We start from the raw sequence: 16,312 nt of genomic DNA, 5'->3' as shown, positions 1-16,312 counted from the left end.
ATTCTCTTCGTCATCCTCAGAGCACCTGGTGTATAGGTTGGATGGATGAACAAATGAATAATTCACAGTATTGTACCAGTCAACATGACAATGGCCAGTAAAGTGTACTGCATTTTCCAAAGGACTTATCTTAGACAATGGAAAAGTTAGAAAGCAAACTTGATGAAGCCAAATGGACATTTTCTTCCCAATGATGGCCCATTCATCTCGAATACTGTTTTGTCTGCTTACATAGACTTTGATCACTTGCAAGCTGGTGGAAGTGGTGACACACTTGTGCAACCTGAGCGAGCTCCTTGTGCGACAGAAGGGAAAACATATAAATCCATATTTCATCAGGCAATAGTAGCCACTGTGAGAAGCCAGCATCTCTTTTGTGATCCTGTAATGAACAAGAGATAATGGGTAACTACAAGGCCCACGCAGAGAGGAAAGTTCACACATCTCCAAAATAAAGGAAATTAAATGCACCGCGTTTGCACAAAAGTGCATGTGCTGCACAGAGCCCAAGTACCTCCTTCCTTTCCTTCCACCTACCTCAGCCCAGCTCACCCGCAACACAGAGCCCACATCCCTAAGTTTGGAGACCAAAATGAAAAACATCAACAGAGAAACCCAGCAGAGGATTTTTAAGCCACCCTGGATTCACATGGTGCAGCGTCTCATTGGCATTGGCTAAGCACAGCTCAGGGCCTCCGTCCACAAATATCACTGGTGGCTGGCAGGGAGGAGCCCCGATCATGGTCCTGTGGTTGCATGTTTGACTGCAATCCCACACCCACAGCCCAGGCCACATTTGGGGGTGTGGCCTCAGCTGCTGGTGCTGGAAAGGAACCTTGAACTGGACAAAGTGTCTTTGTCACCAGCCTTCTTGTCCCTTCCATGGATGATTCCAGTTTCTTGAGAAATTGGGTTACTAGTGAGGTTGGATGAAAATCCACTTCCCAGATGAGACTTTTATTAGGAAGTTTTTCAGACTTCCTCATTTTGGAGATTAGTCACAATATCACATTTAACCTGGTCTCCACCTGGAACTTCTAGTGCTAAACCACGAATTCTCTGAAAAGCTGTAATCCCAATTTCAGCATGGTGGCCTTCTGGCTTTCAGCGTAACTCTAAGAATGATCATGATGTTTCATGTCTTATTGTTGCTCACTTTACAACCTTGTATGTTCCATGCTTAAGGCAGATGTGATAAACTTGGACTCTTGTCTCAATTCCTGAATAAATCTGAGATGCTCACCTCTAATCTAGAATCCTATATGTTACTGTGGCAAAAATGTAATTATATCTCTTCTAGAGCCTGCTCCTGTGTGTCTCATTTAAATAAACATCAACTTAACCATCAAAAATAATTTAAGAAAAAATTCAAATATTTACTGGAGTCTTTCTAAAAATATCAAAGGAGATCAATTCTAATAAAATGTTTTAAACTCCTGCTTCCCTGCTTATTTCTCATTCAAACTTCCTCACACTCTGGAGTGGCCCCCTAGACTGTAATTCTTGCTCTCTCTAAGCGCCCCAAAGATGTCCTTCTCACCCAGTCCACTCCCACCCCTGATCTTTCTGGATTGATTACCTCCTCCTTTTCCTAGTTTTCTTACTTTCCACTATAAGATCTCAGAGGCTCATTTGGCTTCCTCCAATTCTGCAGCACTTTTCCCACAATATTTTAATCATCAACACACATTTCTAGGATTCAAGAAGCCGGAAAGGCTGTAAATAGCCCTATATTTATAATTTGTTTTCCCTGCAATGTGAAGTATTTGCATCTGATCTATATGCGCAATATAAGCTCCACGGAAAACAAGCTCTTTAAAACAGTGTGAAAAGTACACTATATTATTAAATGACTAAACTATGTTTAAATATATTTTTAAATCATCAAAATGAACTGTAACTTACCCACTTAATTCTAATGGATCAATGGGCATCTATCCACACACACATGAAAGCAAACCACCTGCTCTTTGATGAGCTGGCTTTAATTGAGCAATCCCTCAGGTCTTTGAGGATTCGGGTTTACACTCTCAGCCTCTCCTCTTACTTATGATTCTGGATTTCACAACACTCCATATTTTTATCCTGTGAATGCTGCACTTTTCATCTTGGTGCTTCATGACAGCAACTTTGCATATTAGGAAAAAAAAAAAGAAAGCTGTCTAAATAAGAGAACAGGAACACCTGGAAAAGGCATGGCTGTTTGTCAAGGTTCCCACCTGAATCAAATCACTTGTCAATATACGTAATTACCAATGATTCACTTTAAAGGTGTTTTCACTCCAATTGCCACAACTCTGCTGAAGCAATGACTACTGGGAAAGAACTCTGAAAGTCTCACCTGGCTTTAGGAAAAACCATAATTGAAGGACTCATCAGCTTCCCCCATCCACCACGTTCCATGCCCATCCAATCACCAAATGACTTTCCTACTCAAGCAAGGTTTTTTTTTTGTTTGGAAATGCTGGGATTATTCAAAATTAAGTAACAATGGGACTAGCGTGTTGATTATTCACACAGTACATGGCCTGGGTACCTCATTTTCTCTCTCCACATCTTGAGGCACATTCTTGCAAAGGAATTTTTCAACAGATCCTAGAAGAAGAAAAGAATTTAGCACACAAGACTCATCAGAGGAAACCAAACAGCAATATATCCCTCTAGTCTAATGAGCAAATACCCCCGCAACCTCAAGGAGGCCGTAAGTAACCACATTCAATTCAGAGAGAAGGAAGCCTGGCCTGGGAAGCTGTGACGAGTCTGTGGGTATTGAAATTTCAGTCACCAGGAAAACCAATTTGCTAAAAAGGCTCCAGAAAAGACGATGGCCTTTCCGCAGACGGAGGGCACCTTAGTTTGATCGTGTTTTCCTATTACAGAGCAATGAACTGGCAGGCACCAATTATACTGCCCTGCAGAAACAGCCCCTTCCACTTCACAGCTACCCCGTTATTACTTCTTGACAGACTAAGAATAAAAGAACATCAGATGATGAAAACAGGAAAGCCACCAGGTGGATTCCCTCATTTCCTCTGAACAATCGTCAGGCGCAGCTTGGTCACAATGTTCAGCCATCATTTTTTAAACACTTGGAAGCTATGGTCTGTGGTCTGTGACTATATTGGCCTTTAGCCCACGATGCTTAAAAGACTTAAGCTTGACCATTCTTTTCCTTTTAGGAATTACTGACGTCAAAGTGTCAAACTCCTGCCCCCTCCTCCCACCTCCCTGACCCTCACCCCTGCCAAAAAAATGTTTTGTTTTGTGACGACTTGGATTAAAACATTATTTAGAGAGATTAACATTAGGGAAAGTTGGATGACTGGTATACGGGAACTCTGTACTATCTTTGCAACTTTTCTGTAAATATAAAATTATTCCAAAATAAAAAGTTGAAAAAAACCCTAGTTAGATCATGACAAAAGTGACGAAGACTGCTGACTGCACCAGGAGCAAGTGATGCTCATCGCTCCAGGTGCATCGAAGCAATGAAGAGCGCAATTCTATCACAGAGAAAAATAGTAATGTTATCCTGAAATGCCAACTGTTTTATTACTATTTCTTATAAAGAAGCTTTTACTGTTGAAAAACCCTAAGAATGTGCATTGGATAATGTGCCCAGGATGCTAGAAAGAAACACATTATAAGCTCCAGAAGCTAGAATGAATATATCCGCCCCTTTCTGAGGTTTCAAGTGCCGAATAAGGAATGTGCGTGCTGTGCAGAGCTCCTAGTAGTCTTTGCTTCCGAGGTCCAAGTACGGCAGGAGTAGTGGACAACGCTGCAAAGTGGGATGGAGAGGAAGTGCCCAAACCCACGTGCTTGCCCTTCAGACCGTGCTCCCACGCTCCCAGTGGGCAGCCCTGGTACCAGGTCGCAGCTCTGACTACCAATATGCCTTAACCAGCATCACACTCCACGGCCAGGCCTGCAGGAAGGCAATACAGAAACCCATCCCTGTGATGAGATGGGAGATGACGAAGAGTGGGTTTCTTCCCTGTCTAAAGTATAACTGCCTACGATTATGTAAAATCAGAGAAAAGAAAATTCAAGTACTAGGGACACGCACCCTTAGAATATCTTTTCTCCAGCCTATGATGAATGGAATTTTATACACAAAATTAGTATGCCAGCAACTCTAAGCATTTCAATGAGCTCCAGAGAGAAAACCCATTCCCCGGGTAGGCAGAATTCAAACCTTCTGCAGAATCTGGATTGAATGAAAGAGCACCAAAGGCTGGCTTGGTATATAGGAGGTATCCGATAAATGGTAGTTTCCTCCCTGTGAAGGGCCTCATCCATACGGAGTTATATATTAAAATCTAAATAGACGTTTCTTTATGGTAGTGAATGTGATAAGTGAGACAAGGAGAATCATACACATCTAAAAAAATAAAGATAGAGAATGTAAATTAGGCAATAAATGGCTGAATACCAACCAGCATGGTCTAAGGGATACGGAATTTGCATAAACAAGTGCTGCCATGATACTGAAGCCTGGTGACATAAAGGCATTTTATATCAGGCCTGTTCAGTCCCCTCCAATAAAGCCCCAAGGATCAAGAAGGGTCAGCCTATGAAGTTCTAGGCCACACGGGCTTAGGTGGGCTGCAAGTGGAAGTGCTTACTAATTCCTCATCGCTTTCTTTTAAACTTTTAATTTTAGAATAGTTTTAGACATACAGAAAAGCTGCAGAGGTAATACAGAGAGTTCCGTGTACCCCTCACCCCATTCTGCCTGTTGACATCTTACCTTACCATGGTGTATCTGTCACCCCTAAGAAACCACACTGGCAAATAACTATTAAATAAACTCCGCATGTTATTCAGGTTTTAACAGTTTTTCCACTGATGTCCTTTTCTGTTCCAGGGTCCCACGTCACACTGAGTCATCAGGTCTCCATAGGCTCCTCTCATCCACCACAGTTCCGCAGCCTTCCCTTGTTTTCCGTGATCTTGGCAATTTTGAGGTGTGCCGGTCAGGTATTTTGTAGGATGTTCCTTGATTTGCATTTGTCTGATGTTTTACTTGTGGTCAGACTGGGGTTAGGGATTTGGGGGAAGAAGACTGCAGAAGTGTCGTGCCTTTGCTATCCATCACAGGCTGCATGCTGGCAACATGACTTATCACTGGTGATGTTGACCTTGACCTCCTGGCTAAGGTAGTGCTTGCCAGGTCTCTCCACTGTAAGGGTGGCTTTTTCTCTTTCCATACTCTAGTAAGTTGCTAAGTATAGCCCATACTTGAATGTGTGTGTGTGCAGAGGGGGCTTAAGCTCTACCTCCTTACTATATCAATTAATTAATACATAAATTATTTGGAATTCTTCTGTAAGGAAGATTTCTCCTGTATTAACTCTTCATTCATTCACTTAGATGAGCACAGACTTAAGGATATTTCACACTTTCAGTTATAATCCAATACTATGTTATTTATTTTGTTGCTCAAATAGCTCCAGCTTTGGTCAGCAATGCCAGGATTGCTCCTGCGTCACTTTAACATGCCCCATCCTTTTGTTTTTTGAGCAATTCCTTACTTTCTGGTACTAAAGGACATTCCCTGTACCAGCTCTAGGTCAGTCATTTCTCCAGGGAGACCTGGTTCCTCTTTTCAGAGTATGGTACCAGAAAGCGAGCTCTGTGCACTGGGTGTTCTGGTTTTTACACTATCTGACAGGCCTGGCCCTCCCTCCTCTGGAGGCCTGCTCTGGGGTGTGCACTTGGTCCACTAGCATCTTCATACTGAATTACGGCTGTCATGTATCAGGGGCAACCTCTATGCCTCCAGCTTCATGCTTCTGTGGGGTGGGGTTTCATTTGAGTACTTTTCCTGCCCCTCTCCCACCCATCACTTGCCTCAGGAAAGGTAGAATGAACTGGTTGCTTGGTGAGTTTGAAAGAGGGAACTAGGTTTGCTCAAGCCCTTCAGGACTCTCTGTTCCCAAAGTGCCTGACAGAAGAGCAGGGCCGGTGGTCAGCTGTCTGATGCCGTCAGGAGGGTCTGGGGTTGTCTAGCAAGCTGACCATGGGGTGGAAAAGTTGGTTCCACTTCGGGGTGGAGGATGAGGAGGCCCACTGTGGCCATGCTGCTAAGTCTTGCCAGTCAATCAATCCTTCATGGATTTCTCTGTTTCCTAATTAACAAATACTTACTTACATCCTATACATGCCAGGCTCTGTTCTAGGCATTGGTGATACAGCAGTAGAAAAACAGACAAACACAAAACAGATTTCCTGCTCTCACAGAGCTAACATACTTGCAGAAAAATAAAGATAACATGCAAAAATCAATACGTAAAGGTCAGGGGGCTATCAGAGGGCAGGTTGGCTGGGGAGCCAGTGAAGAGGGAAGGGAGAAAAGGAGAGGACAAGAGACACTGAGTGACATGGGAGGTCCTCAGACGGCTTTGAGCAGAAGAATATTTTTTTCTTTTCTCTTTTTTTAGGGACCACTCTGACTTCCATGTTTAAAGTCACCTGTTGATAGGAGTCGTGGGCAGTGGGAAGGCAAAGGGCAAAAGCAGGAAGACCAGCTTGGCAGCTCTTGCAATCATCCAGGCCAGGGATGATGGTGGCCTGGGACAGGGTGATGACTGTAGGCATGGGACATCGAAGAGGGAAGGAGCCACAGGTTACTAAAGGTGTTTGGTGTGCACAAATGGCAGGTGGATTAGACTTGATCAAAACGGGAAAGACTGCGAGAGGAGCAGGCTGGGGTGGAGAGGATCAGGACTCTGATTGGAGATGTGATAAGTTAGTAAAGGTGAGAAAAGTATTAACATCAGGCCTACAACAGACCGGGACCCCCCTCAGAACTACCTTAGAAACAGCAATTAAGGTAAATGGGGAGTGTCTTTCCCATTCAAGTGACTCTGCACTCAGGTTGGCATGTAGGCCTTGGGCTTGCATGACTAGAATGATATAAAACATTACTAGAGGAGAGGAGCTATGGCTTCTGTGTGTCCAGGTGAGCCCGCACACCTTGGCTTTCCTCCATGTCCAACTCGTGTGAGAGACAGGGCAAAAAGAGCTGGTCCTCGGCTTGCTGCTGCATCTTGATAAGACGAAGATGCTGTGCCTGCTGGACCTCCCACTTTTTCTCTCTCTATAAAGCCCCCTAAATGTAATATGAGATTAAAACATATTTGTGTCTTGTGAATCTGATGCCAACTTGAACCCATAACCACAGCTGTGCTGCTGCATAATAAAGCTGATATTAATCTCTCTCTGACTCCTGTCATCCCATACCGAGAAGGAAAGAAAGAGGTGTTAATTATTGCCTCCCTGAATCTCCCAGTTGGAGTTTCCTTCAGGTGGTGATATGTGCAAATCAGTCTTTATTGTAACTCAGAAGGCAAGAAGCTAACTATAGACGTGCAAACCCACCCCGTAAGATCAATTAAATCTTTACCCAACCTTAGAATGATGAAAATTCTCTAGTGCTGCCCCTTTAATAAGAATGGATGGTTCCCTAAACAGGAAGGCTGAGCTGGTCTTCTGTGCTGGCTGTCACTCAAACTCTGAACAAGATGCTGCCACTCCATCCTGGCAGGCTGTGCTGTCCCGAGGGGCAGACGAGTCACTGGTCCCAGGAGATGCTTATGTCTTCATGAAGCATCTCCTCCTTGCAAGTGTAAACGCAGCCCACAGGAACCACACAGAGACCAACCTGGAGAGAGGTCTCCGCTGCAGTTCTGATGGACACAGTGGTCCATCTTCACACGGAGCTGCTGAGATTGAGCCTGACACTTCCTCCCTCTTCCAGTGGTGGAAAGACGAAGAGAAGTGAGAGCAGAATATAAAAAGTGATGCTGGGGGCATTCAGTGATGATTCTCTAACAAGGAGGTTTTGGAGGAAAGTTTTAAAAACTCTTCTCAAGACTACAGATTTTATGAGGACTTCCCTGAAAACGATGCTAACAAACTAGCAGTTTTAGAGTCATGGATCTGGGTTCTCGTTCTTCACCCTTGCTTATCAGCTCCTCCTGGTTTTTAAATTTTAATTGGGTCTGGCACACACAACTGTTCTCTCTCTTCATTTCCATCCCTCTGACAGATTTGACCGTTTGGCATATTAACGACTTGGCCACCTACCAACAGCATAAGCACTGGAATAAGTCCTAGCGGAGGTTCTCTCTTCTGCTTCAGCTGAGCTTGGTCTCAAAATGGTTTGAGATCTACGGCAATAAAAGCACAGGGAAATAATTTAATTGCTTGATGGCCGCACTATTTTACTCTTGCTTATCAGAGAAAATTGTCTTTTGGAAGTTCATGTGCACATCTCCTCAAAGTCATTGCAATCATACCCAGCTCACAAAACCTCTCTGGTCTAAGAGATGGCCCCAGAACAAAATGACTCCTTGGATCATTTTATTTACTACAGTTAAGTGACCACAGTTCACCATTCCTTTAATATGTAACATCAGGACTCCCCAAATAATGTGTTCTTTGCTAAATTACCCAAAGACATAAAATTTGGAATTAAGGAGCCACCTTACGACTATGACTACATAACACTTATCTTCAAAGGAAACACACACAACCTAACACAATTTAGACAGACTTCACCCCTTCTTCTCTTCTGTGAAAAACGCAACAACGGTTCTGACCTTTTTATTGAGCATAAGGAAACCTCCTTCCTTATGAATAATTCACCGCCGTTCATGTCCATTTTCTGCATGTTCTTACACATGGATGGACCCCCAGCCCAGCCGCCCTGGCAGCAGACCCCAGAGAGTGGCCCCATTGCGTTGACACACTGGACAGACTAATGCAGCGCCACATGGAGATATAGACGCCAGTTACTCGACTTCAGGTTCCTCTCTGCACTTCCTGCCTGCCATTCACCTCAGCCCAATGTCTCAGGCAGAAAGAGCCCAACTGACGGGCCTAGAAAACAAAGTGATGTTCCCTCTGGGCCCCTCACTCGCAGAGCACATTTCAGTTACATGCTCGGGGCGCTGCAGCCTCCTGAGTGCGCAGGGATGGGAAAACAAAGCCAAGAGGACGAGAAAAGGCAGAAGGAGTAGCTTTCTGTTCCCGCCCAATTTTCAAAGTTATAAATAGGGAAAAGGGATGGACATAGAATAAATACTTTATTATAGAAATAAAAACCTTAAGTATTTCGACAATGAAAGAAGCAAAGAGGATGGCCACAAAAGCCACCTCTGCATACAGAGAACTATACAAAATGTTACAACTGGCAAACACTGTTCTAAGCACTAGATTGCTTTCATCTGATTATGTTGGTTGTTAATTGCCCAAATATTTCCAAGAGGAAAAAGATACAACACTCTTCCAAAATTTGGCAGGATTTTAGGTCAGGGAACAAACTGGGTTACACATTTGGAATGTGGAGGTTGAAAGTTACCATTGTCCCCCACAGATTTTGGAGGCCCCTGGACAGACCAAGAAAAACCCCAAAAAACACTTGACCTTTGAAAGGATATTAAGACAGTTTTATGTTCCTGTTGGAGATCTGCTGTAGAGAGTTATAGCCTTTAACAAAAGGATGTGTGCACAGCAGTGAGCCGCTCACTGTCACAGTCTGTCTGTACTAGGGATTGCTAAGCAACCCAGCCAGCCTGCATGTTGACATGGCATCATCCACTAGCGGCCAGAATGAGACTGTCACGTCAGTTTAGAGCTGCTGAGGCCCATTCAGACTCCAGGCGAGTATAGACTCAGGGAGAAACAAAGCAAGAGAATGTCAGTGAGGGACACCACAACTGTCAGCAACATACAAGCACAAGGCATTTCTGAATCCTTTTACACAGTTTCCTTCCACATCTAAATCAGTGAGCAAACGAGGCACCAACAGGACAACATCCATTAGCAAGAGCTGACCCGGTACCGAGGACTCAGAAACTGAAATGAACGTGGACAGCTCTTTCCTGAACTGAAGGTGAACAGGAAGGAAAAGAGAGGGAGGGCACAGGTGGTGGCAAGAGAGGAGCCAAGATATAACCATGTGGCTCATATGGGCGACAGGCAGGGAACATGCCTCTTGAGTTCTTGGACCTGGAGCTAGACCGTGAACCAGTCACAGCCTAGTACCTTCACACAGAACTGGTTAACTACACGCAACACATGCACAATGTGGAAACGATGCAGCCACCAAAGACTGAGGTAGACCTCATTAATAATAGTCATAAGAATGGATATGGAAAGAGCTCTAAGACATGCTTCAGTAAGAAAGGAGTAGACAGCATGCTCTTTAAAGATGGTATTTGTGTACATTTGTTAAGGATGCGTGTGTGCACACACACATATGCATAAAATTCTTCCAAAAAAAGATACATACACACACAAACACACAAACCAACAAGAAGGTAGTGTCCTTGCACTAGCTGTTGCCATGTCCAGATCCTTTCCTAGAGCCTCTCCTCAGGTCTTTGCTCAATTATCGTCTCAGTAGGACACCCCTGGCCCCCATATTTAAAATCGCAACACCTCCAACACACTTGTTCCCCGTTTGCTGCTTTATTTTCCTCCAAAATTTCTACTACCACCTGCCACATCTCACAGTTTACTTTTTGACTTTTACTTGCCTTCCTGTCTCACTACACTGGAATGTAAGCTCCTCTGCAAAGGGAGGGATGACATTTTTTGTCTGTTTTGCTCACTGTGCCTAAGGCAGTGTCTGCTCGTAATAGGGTCTCAAAAAGTTTCTTACATGAATTAGTTAAGTCAAGTCCTCTGAAATGTGAAAAGATCCAGAAGGTTCTTATGGGTACCAAGGCAACAAGACTGAGGTGAAGCTGCCACTCTGGACAGGACCTCCAGTTGACTTTGCTCCAGAATTGGGTCCAAGGAATCAAGGGCGTCCCTCTTCAGTTAGGCCTCGGACTCTAGGACTTTGTACTCACAGGCTTTCACCATCTGAAAGAGTTTGATGCAAAATTACAACAGGGGAACACAGCTATGGAAAGCTGGTCCTTTTGATGGGAAAGATGGTCCTCCTCTTCTTAGAAAGATCATCCCCTCCAGCCAATGACACAGGCTTGGGAGAATACTGGAGAAGCTGAGGAAGAAGGACACCTGCCTGGCAAGTCAGACCAGCCTACTCAGCCCTGGCTGTTGATGGGACGACAGCTGCCCTCGTGTCCTTGTGTGGAATGAAGTCCTCCACAGAGCCCACTTCATTCAGCCTCAAACTGTGCACCAAAAGGATGCAACAGAATGCCGAGTAACACCCCAGCCAGGACTCTTGGCAGGGTGGAAAGTGTCTTCCTGTGATATTTTGCTGAAATAATTTTGAATTGTGCCTCAAAAGTAGAGAATGTCATAGCTTGGGTATTCTCTTTGCAGAGGTCTTCTTAATGGCGATACCCTGAAATACTAATTGGATTCTAGGGGCAACTCTTTAAGCAAGCTAGCCCTATTTCACAAAAAATAGAATTGTGAGGAAGATTTTTGGAATAAAACATTTATTGCCATGTGGACCAATTTACAGCAGTTGGGCTAACTGTAAATATTAATGGGATTTTTTTCTCTTCCCTTCCTAACTGCAAATTAGTTACCTCCTGCAGATCTAGCTTTACTTAGTATGTAGATAGGGAAAATTACTTGGTGCAATTTCATGCTTGGTTTGTGTTCTCTTCAGTTCTATTTATTGAGTAGTTTGCATTCTATTTTGAATGCTTTCACTCTTAAATGCATGAATATATATGGTAATATCTCTCTTCCCAGATTATCAGACCTGTGACTATTTCAAGCATCCAGAAGTGAGGCCAGGGCACAGGCGAATGAGCTAAGATAACACTGTGTCAGAGAACCACGCACTTTACTCCTTAGGATTTCAGTCAAAGCCTTATTAACTCTTATTTGACAAACAAGCTTAACAAGTATGTTTAATTAATTTCTAAAGCTAAAGCAGATTGGAAGGAAAATCAGGCTAGGAAAATGACGTAATAGGCAGCTGCAATGACTCAGGGGTGAGACAGATGACAATAATGAGAGAACAAAAAGACCTACAGATAATGAACATTCCTAGTGAAGGTCAATTATCAAGACAATATTTAACTATACCAGCATACATTAAAATGGCAGAAAGCTTTCTAATGTATTTTCAAAAAGTTTCAACGAGAAATGGCTTTTAAAAAAAGAAAAGAATATTTAAAGGAGAAAGATGTTCTTATCTGGATTATTCCTTAAAAGGACCCAACTATTAACTCTTAAAGCTAGCAAAATGGAAATTATTATATATATGAAATATATAATACACATGTATTTCATATATAATAATCTATAGATATATTATAGATGATAGACAGACAGGCACATGGCAATCCACTAAAGATGAGGATAACAGGGGCTGGCCCAGTGGTGTAGTGGTTGAGTTTGGTGGCCTGGGTTCACAGGTTCAGATCCTGGGCACCAACCTCTACCACTAGCCAAGCCATGCTGTGGTGGCATCCCACATACAAAATAGAGGAAGATTAGTAACAGATGTTAGCTCAGGGCGAATCTCCCTCACCAAACAAACAAACAAAAAAAATTAGGATAGCTTCCCACAAACCTTATATTTAATTTCTGCATTTATTCAATAAACAAATATTGAGCTCTTAGTAAGTGCTAAGCACAGTATTAGTTCCTAGTGAGCTACACTGACTTGAAGCTGCTCTTGTCGACCTTCCTTACGTTTTATTTTGATACATTTTAGATAAGTTCCCTGAAAGAGGAAAACAGGCTGCCTTGGGAGCAAACCGACAATAGACCAAATTAGTCTGAGGCTGGTAGGGTGGGGACCTTCCTTGGAGACTTAAACTCAGATCTGAAGAGTGATTATCACTGAAGAAAGTAAGGGGCTGGCAGTGGGGAGGGCACTCCAGGCAGGGGAAACAAGTGCAGAGGCCTGGGGCGGGAGAGAATGCACTGTGCCATAGGAACTGAAGGCGGCCCTGTGGCTGGAGTGAAGAGGGTGAGAGGCATGGGCGGAACCACTCTGAGCCCAGAAGGATATGTCAATATGTTTCTTCTTTAGTCCAAGGGCAACAGCAATCCATTGCAGAGTGACCTTCTCAGTGTTTGAAAAAAATCACTTGATGGCAGTATGGAGACGAGATCAGACTGAGAGTAAGAGCGGTTAAGGGGGACAAGGTAGGAGGCTATGGCAGTCCTCCAGGGAGAGCTGAAGGTAAGGGGGTGAGCATGAAGAAGAGTAGCTGGATTCCAAAAATATTTAAGGGCCAGCCCTGGTTGCCTAGTGGTTAAGTCTGAGACACTCCGCTTCAGCAGCCCGGGTTCGGATCCTTGGCACAGACCTACACCACTCATCTGTCAGTAACCATGCTGTAGCAGCAGCCCACATGAAAAAAAAAAGGAAAAAAGAGGAAGATTGGCAATGGGTGTTAGCTCAGGGCAAATCTTTCTCAGCAAAAAAATAAAAAATAAAAAGTTAAGAGATAAGAATGGACAAGATTTGGGATGGATCAAATATGGAGGTGAGGAAGACAAATGAGCAAGGGATGGCCTCAGTGTTCTGGCCAGGGAAGTTGGGTGCACAGTGGTACCAGCCACTAGATGGACACTACAGAGGAACAGGGGTATTATGGGATGGAGAGCAGGACCCATGAATGTAGTTTCAGACCTTCCAAGGGTGGCGCTCCAGTGAAATACTCAAATGGCCATGTCAATCTGTATGTATGTGTCTGGAATTCTGAGTGCAAGATATAAGGTTCAAGGCCTGCACTTCCACTGGTTATGTGTACTATGAACTTAGGGGGACAACAGATTTTGTTGCCAAACTCATTTCTGGGAAAGAATCAAGGTTCCTAAGGGAAAAGTGCTTTTGATAAGTTTGGTTCCAGACAATTAACTCACATACCCTTGGATGGTGGGTTGTCCACCAACACCTTGGATGAAATAAGAAAAATGGATTCCACGTCCTAAACTTCAAAAAACCACACAAACATGTAATCTAATGGTGCACAGTGTCTATAATTCAACACAGGGATGCATCAACATCACACAACATACAGAGGTCTTCACAGCGAAATATACTCAGCCCAAAGTTCACAGTCACATTTGAGGGATGGCATTCAGGACAACAAGCAATCTGAACAGATGTATGCAGTACCTGAAAGAGTCTGAAGCTGTGGCGACATAGGCACAGGTGTGAAGTGATTAGGAAATGTGGCGTTAATGACCCGAAGGCCTGTAAAAAGGAGTCTGGAGAGGAAGTAGAGTGGAGGTGTTCAGAGCAGGAGTTCTCATGTCAGATGGGTTTGGATACTGGCTCTGCCACCTACTAGCTAGGTGACCTTGGACAAGCTCCTCAACTCTCTAAACTGAGAGACTCCTTCCGTAAAATGGACTGCTGGGAGGAATAAATGAGACACTGCACGCAACATGCCTGACACATACAGAGCAAGCACTTAATAAACATTTACTGTTTTGATAAGGATGGTGATGATGATGACAATGACATGGGACTGTTTTATGAAAGGGGTATAAACATATACGGAAAAGGTCAGATAGGTCGAGGCTAAGTTGGGATATACCAAAGAGACATACTATTAATATTACTTCTACTAATGACATCTTATGTGTGTATAGCACTTTATAACTTTCAAAGCACTTCCATATACTTTATTAATTTAATCTTCACAATAATCCTCCAAAGCAGGTAGAGTAAATATCATACCTATTTTACAGATGATGGAACTGAATCTTGGAGAGTGTAAGTAATTCAACCAGAGCCACTGAGTTAACAAGTGGCAGGGCCATGGTTCATATTCAAGGCTTTTGACTTCAATTTCTGTAATCTGGCACTGGTTAAGGATCCCAGAACAAACAGAAAATAAAGTCGCGGAACTCTCTGGAGAATTTGCTTTAGGAGACACCCCTACAGTCATAGCCAAATATAATATGAAAGATGGATGAGGGTTCTTGCCATCTTGGAGGCAGACCAGAAATGGAGAGATGTTGAATGTTGATGTCATTGTGTTGAGTTGCTAGATGAAACCTGAACTAATTTTCAAATAAACCAGTTCAGTTTTTCCTTTGCCCCACTAGTTTGAGTAGTGCTTCCATCACTTGCAACCATAATAATCCTGACTAATATATCCAATGACATTAGAGAACTCATTACTCCTTCAACAAAATCCAAAATTCAATCTTACCTCTAGACTGTGCTCATGCTATTTCCACCAACTGGTATCCCTTTTCTGACCTGTTGAACTCCTATTCACCCTTCAAAGGCTCCTTAATTACCATCTGCTAAATAAGGCCTCTCCTGATTCCACCTGTACAATAATTTCTCCTTTTGCTCTCCAAGCACTTTATTTGCACATCTCTTACAGAACTTCATACTCTGGAGTAAGTGGCTCTTTTTCCCTTTTGTGTCCATTATACACTATACTGTCTCTGTACAGTATCTTCCATGTATACCTTCAATACATAGTTGATTTTACCACATTGTAGAAACTAGAATGTTAACTAATTTCTCAGAAGACCGTCAATGTTGATACTTAGCTATTGAAAATGCTAATATAATTTATCAAAACAAAAGCGTAGTCAAACCTTGGCTTCACATCTCTGTGTTTGCGAGATGAACATGCAGGGCTGGACATTTCCCAGTATCCCTCACCGCTGGTCATTCTGGATGTCATTTTGGGGGAAGCAGAGCATAACTTCCCTAAAAGTATAAAATAAAAAGTTACAAATCCCTCACATTTCATATTAAGCTCATAGGTTTTATTTGCAGAATTACTCTATTATCTGCACTGATGGACCGTCACTCAGCTTCCCAAATCTTATAAGAATATTTATAAGTATACTTTAGTAATATATGTCTTCTACCATTTCAGCTATATCTCAAAATAGCTTTGGAATGTTATATTTTGCTATTGTTTATAACAAATCATGTAACCTAGTTCCAAAAAATAGAGAATCAATTCAAATAAGAATTTTTTTTTTGGATAAAGATCTAGTAAGGTATTTTAAATTCTAATCTGAACTTATTCTGTGAAATGAAAATGCATTATTCATTTTCTATCTACACAGCACTCAAATTAGAGAGGCAGATTCTATTTTCTAATGCTTGGTTATTAAAATGTATTTTAGATGAAGGGCATAAAATGCCTATTTCCATACAAACTACTAGACAGCACAATGAATAGAACCATCATGCTCATAGAAAATGCAAGCACCTGAGAGTGATATCTATTCACCCAGGAGAATGCTGAAGCATTTCTCTTTCAGAAAAACTATTTTCTAAGATTACTATTAATTACCTAATGGCTTTTGGTTTTCCAAAATAAAACTAGTATTTGCCTAATATCTTACCATTTATACTCGACTCTGATAA

Source organism: Equus quagga, chromosome 6 (assembly GCF_021613505.1).
Source record: "Equus quagga isolate Etosha38 chromosome 6, UCLA_HA_Equagga_1.0, whole genome shotgun sequence".
NCBI lineage: Eukaryota > Metazoa > Chordata > Mammalia > Perissodactyla > Equidae > Equus > Equus quagga.
The sequence above is the reverse complement of the archived record's forward strand: the minus strand, read 5'-3'. Positions refer to the sequence as shown.